General features: G+C 39.5%; 1 pseudogene; it reads right to left on the bottom strand.

Moving 5' to 3' along the window:
• Positions 1-572: 572 nt before the first annotated feature.
• On the bottom strand, positions 573-1,626 carry LOC149246994 (actin-related protein 4 pseudogene; annotated as a pseudogene).
• Positions 1,627-5,965: the final 4,339 nt, after the last annotated feature.

The following is a 5,965-nucleotide window of genomic DNA, read 5'->3' as shown; positions in this document are numbered from 1 at the left end:
TCCCATCTAATGCAAGCATCAAGGTTCCTTATCTGTACAGCTAGTTGTGATCCACTCCTTGCCATTTCAACAGAAGCTCGCCATGCAAACTGTCTACTTCTTCTGGGGATTTCTAAACCTTCCCAATTTCCTCTGCGTCGTTTGCAAGTTGACAAAATCTTTTTCTCCGATTGCACTCTGACTTCGGGCTTACTCTTTAGCAACTTAACACAGTGGCACTTGTAACAGGTAAACATGTACTGAATTTATCTGAGAAATGGGAAGATACCGAACATTTCCAATGAAATGAAACTTGACAAAAATGGCATCGAAGAGGTCAATCCAGTTTCTTGAGCGCGGCCATGGAGCATAAAAAGCTTCCAACCATCCATTCACCGATTTATCTCGAATACTTTGGGACATAGTCATTGCCTGGCTGTTTGGGTTGTTTGCATCAGGAAAAACATGATCATAAGATAAACCATTCAGCATGCCATTGACAAAACCTTCTCTGCCACCCGTTTGCGTGGAAAAAGAACTCTTGTGGAGCTAGGCCACGAAGATAATGAACTACATCTCTCTCTGGCACTTCATCAAACACTTGCGCCCAAGACATAAATGCTATTCCATGAATTTGCCACCTGCCAATAATCGGTTTCACCCACAGCGGAAAGAAATCTCCACCGGCCCATTTGTATAGACCTCAGCCATGATATGAAAGCGGTGCTCCCATATAAACCCGCGTATTGACACATATCTGAACGAAGCACTAAATTATCCACATTACACTTATTTATACTCTCGATAACCATCTGGGGAAGCCCGCGAGGTGAATGCCCTAAATTATCAAGCTTTTCCATATGAGGCAGTGTCTGAAGTAGGGACGGGTTGAATATAAGATCAGGAAATTTGAATCTATCAGCTCCAAATCCTAATATCTATCCATCTGGGAGTTCATAAGATTGTTGTTGGAATGTTAGAATAAGAAGATTCATCAAAGACTGTGTCTGGTACACGGCAGACAGCGCCAATGGGAGAAGACACCACAGCCTTTTGAATAACATAACCATCATGGACTACAGCAACAGTTGTCGATCCACCACCACAGTCAACAACTAAAGAAGTGGGACGTCCTGAAGCAAAGGAAGTTAATACCGCATTCTTTGCTAAAAATAGGGCTGGCACCTTGTGACTTTCAAACATAAGCTCTGCTGCTCTCTCCCTTTGTTGTTGTGAATTGGAGGATGGTTCAGCTAACAATATAGGATGCTCCTTTGGGTCAAATAGCAAGCGCTCCCGAAAAGCATGGTCCCATCTGCTATCCACAACATCCCAACCAGCAACAATACCATCCTTCAGAGCTGGAATCACCTCCATAAAATCATGTGGATAGCCGAGAGCTTGAGAACCAACATACAATTTCCGCTTGGATTTGGACTTCTCAGAGTCTAGCTTGACATTCATTTTGGCATCTGAAGATTCTAAATCTCCTTCAACTTTGACTGCATCAGCCATCCCTGTTTGCTCAATAGATCCCACAACAGAAGGAAAAACTGCGTTTGGGGCATCTTCGCCTGCATAACCAGCTTTACAAATATGAGACCCCAGATCAAGAACTATAGCTACGACTTCATCACCTCCATACATAGTGCCGAGCGCCTATAGATGAGATACACCTCAGTAGTTGTTTCAGCAGTATATAATTTCTAACCATCCCATCCCGCAATGTTTAACTTTGCATCCATTCGTTGATGAAGCTATGAAGATCCTTATGCATCAATTCTGTCACCAGACAGCACTACTTCTGTCTTTATCTACAAACAAGTTTAATGCCTTCAAAAGATTTGAGTGCACAAGTTTAGACATTGCAGAGACCACCGCTTCCTTGAAATCACTGTCGCTGCTCTCATCTGCAAAACTCTGTACAATAGGCATGCTAGGATTTTGGACCTTCACTGAAAACTCGAACAAATCCCCAATTTTGTAGCACGCTACGAAATCACCTAAACAGGTAGCGCTGCGAAACTGCTAAAAGGATTCATGCGCTGCGAAAACACTTTGTCCTTAAGCTAATCTGAGCAATTTTTGGAAACAGAATTTTTAGTGATAACAGTGGCTCCACTTGGGATAGTGTGCCCTTGTGGTGCACTAAGAACCTGCAGTTCCAGTGCCTTATAAAATTTATTTGACAAACAAAAATTTGCTTGACCAGCATGACTGTAGGAAAAAGAAAGCTACTTCTACTGAAAAATGCTCAGTTGACCTTGAGCTTATTTTGCATTTACCTCTACCTACCTACCCTAACAATTTCAACTTCTTTCTGTTCAATCAATATGAAATTTCCAATGTAGCCAATCCTCTGTTTTATCTGATATTTGTTTTCTTTGACTGCATCGGAGTTCAGAGCCAATATGATAGTATGATGACCGCTGCCACTGAAATTGTCTCTGATCTTTATAGGAAAACTGAAAAACTTGAGAGTAAAACTCTTCCAGGTAATCAGCTACAGGATCCCAGAATACATGATCATCTTGATTTTTCTTGTAACTTTCAGTTTGTGCAAACTGGTCTTCAACAACAGTGTACAGCTCCTCAATCGTGAAAGAGAAAAGAAGTGGCACTCTATCCTTGTGTTCTGCAGAGAAAGGAAGCTTCTGAAAATAATGATCATGATTATGAAGACTGTATGCCTGAATTTGTTCTTCCAAACCTTTAATGTCTTTCTCAATGTCCTCGGTAACTTCATCCAAAAATCTCATCTTATCCTCTGCCTTGCAATCAAAGGATTTTAGATACGAGGATAAGGACAAAGAAAAATTTTCATTTGTTTCTCCTTTACTATGATCACTATTCCATTGTTTGAAACCTTCAACTGAAGGAGAGTTTACCACCACCTCTGACCTATCCATCCATTCCTCCAAAAACATAAGCCATAAGTCTTGAAATGACTTAACGGATTTGATAGGAAAACTTTCAATCCATCGTTTGCATTTCCCTTGAAGTGAATCATAAAATAACATAATGCAAACATCCTCATGTTTAACTCTAAGAAGCTCAGCAAAATGACAGAAATCCGAAATATGCTTCAGAGTTAAACTCAAATCTTCTCCATTAAATTTGGGACCATTCCTTAGAAAATATGCATCCTTGGGAAAATGATTTGGGAAACCATGAATTCCTGAAAAATCTATGCATGCATACCTTGAACTAAGAATGGTAGCTTCTGGGTCCTGCATAACTCCAGTGGAATCACCATGAACCTATGAATTTCGAATTCTTCAACAATGGAGTCGCCAAGGTAGATTTGCAGCCTCAAAAACCTTCTGAGCTCCTGCTACCTTCAGAAGTTCAGCTTCATAATTTCGGGAAAGAATAATCTTCAGGCTCCCGGCAGACGCACCAAAATGTTATCACAAAATCAGGTACTGAAGGCTGCTAATCAGCAAGATTCTGTGTAACTATTTCAAACCAGGCTTTAGACTAAGGCTTAGCCTCCTTAGTCAGAGAGGGCTCTCTCACAGACTATGAATATCAACTAATGACAAGGAAAGATGGCTAACTCTTAAAACACATGAAGAAAATATGCTGGCTGGACAGATATCAAATTAATTCCCATTGGGCTTATGGAGTCACTAAAATCTCAGTAAACAATGGCACTATCCTTTCATAGAAATCAGGGCACTTTACATCTAATGTTCAAACATAACTTATATGAAACACAGCTTGCCAAGCATACAGGAAGTCAGAGCATGTAACATGAGTTCTGAGTGATTATGCAATAACAAGACTGTAAAAGAACACTAAAGAGAATAACCATCACACATTTGAACAATAAGATCTATTGTGAATCCTGAGAAGAAATAACAAGAAGAAATAACAGTTATTTGTATTACTGAGCTCTGCTATACATAAACCAAAATAGTCCTCTTCTTTATCAAAACATCCAACCCCTTTTACATTCATCCTTCAGCTCTATATAGAAAGCTTACTCTACCTGATTCGAGCTCCCTCCTCCAGCATGAGGGGAGCTCAATAATTACCTATGATGACACCTACTAACTTTTAACTAACTAATAATTACAGCTAACCACTAATTGACAGCGCTGCAATCCTAAAGCAAATAAGATCCTAATTCTACATCATGCTGGACATAGCATTTATTACAATTAAGATTCATTCTCTACCAAGTGGATCACTACAGCGGTAGCTTTGATGGCTTTGATTACAATGAACTTCATTCTTTGACATCTGCTCTCTTTCTGGCGGTGGCTGTGATAAACCTTTAATGCTCCATGTTTGTCTTTAATGACATGTCTTTCTGTTACCCTGAAACATAGGCCCCTGTTTGTCGGTCTTTGATGAGCTGCTCCAGCTTTGCCATGTCAGATTTTTAGCATTAAAGAAAAATATATCAGGGCCCTTTTCCGTATAATGTTCCAGACTTCATGACAAGACCTATAAACACAATTCAAATAAAGATTTGTTGTTGTCTTCAGTATCAGAAGATCTGCCCTGTTGTGACTATACGAAAACTGTAAAGTCAATTGTATGGGTGTTTCTCCATATAGAATTCTTTTTATCTTTGCTAATCTTTCTGTGTAAGCTGCCTCTTTTATGTCTGCTAGATTGGTTTTCCCATTGCTAGTATGAACAGTATCAACCATGCTTTTATCTTCCATGTGGACATCCTCAGATGTGTCCATTGCAACAGAGATGTCAGGAGAAGCAATGGTACCAATTTCAGGAGCATTTAACTTTCAGAAGGAAAGCCTGATGCTCGTTCTTCATCATAATATTCATCATCTCGCTGGATCTATCTGTCTTTAGTATGCTGGTCCTATACTGATTCTTTTAAATCTGTTCTTGAAAGGACCGATGATTTGTGACCATTAGGTTTTAAACAAGACCTCTGCATTACAAGTATTGTGCCCTGATATAAATATAAATCCAAACTTAGGTACCATCTGTAGCATCTAAATTTATGTTCCTCTCAGAATGGCTCTGCTCACATATCTTTGCAATCCAAGTCCAGGTCAACAAATATTGAATTACTATTGCTAATCCAATCTTGCTGTCACAGAGCACTATGAATCTTTTTGTAAAAGAGGAAGCTTTTTCAACAAGAAGTGCACTCCAATCAAGTCTTCTGATTGGATCAGATATTTGACCCCCGAGAGATGAGGAAAAACGAATGTTTGAGCTCAAAACACTAAGAGTAGTCCCAACAGATTCTCATACCTGAGCAACAGAATGATCCAAGCAATTCAAAACCTCCTCTAATAATTTATCTTGTAAGTTGATTTCTGCAGTTGACATGAAGGAAGGAGACACCTTTACTAAAGTCGCACATAGAAGGTCAAACCTTTTAGCCACCATGCGAGTTGGAACTGTACTAGGTAATGGTTCAGCAAGGCAATCCATAATTTTTTTGCAACAATGGTATAGTTTTCCCATCCCTTCCTTTTCCAGTAACTCTTCTAAAGGGCTCTGCAAGGATTGGAGTACTGTTTCTCCACATTCTTTAACAAGACATTTAAATAACTTGGCAATACTAGGTACAAATGCTTCTCCTTTTAATTTTGCCAGGAGGATGGTAAAAACATCCAACTTGGAAGTTTTTGAGAGTCTATAATGAACCTTACGGAATCTCTTTGAACCTTTGTTTGGGTGGGCACGTAATTGCACTTCCTCTTCAAAATCCTTCAACAAGCACAGAGGCACATGATACTCGCTAAGCCAATACTTACATGTACCATCTAAGGCCTCCTCAACCTTTGTTCCCTGTTTAACAATGCAAGTTGGGATGGCTTTCTGTTTCCCAAAGTCTATCAAATACTTTATCAGACCATTTTCTGAATTCTTGGCACAAATAACAGTCTTCTTGAAGACAGCAGACTCTTTGTCTCCTACCATTTTAAGTTGACAGAAATTCTCTGAATTTAAAAGGTCATCCCATCTAACGCAAGCATCAAGGTTCCTTATCTGT

The sequence above is a fragment of the Pinus tabuliformis genome, chromosome 7 (genome assembly GCF_031772625.1).
Source record: "Pinus tabuliformis cultivar Carrire ecotype Pingquan chromosome 7, CPIR1, whole genome shotgun sequence".
In the NCBI taxonomy this organism is placed as follows: domain Eukaryota; kingdom Viridiplantae; phylum Streptophyta; class Pinopsida; order Pinales; family Pinaceae; genus Pinus; species Pinus tabuliformis.
The sequence above is the reverse complement of the archived record's forward strand: the minus strand, read 5'-3'. Positions and strand labels throughout refer to the sequence as shown.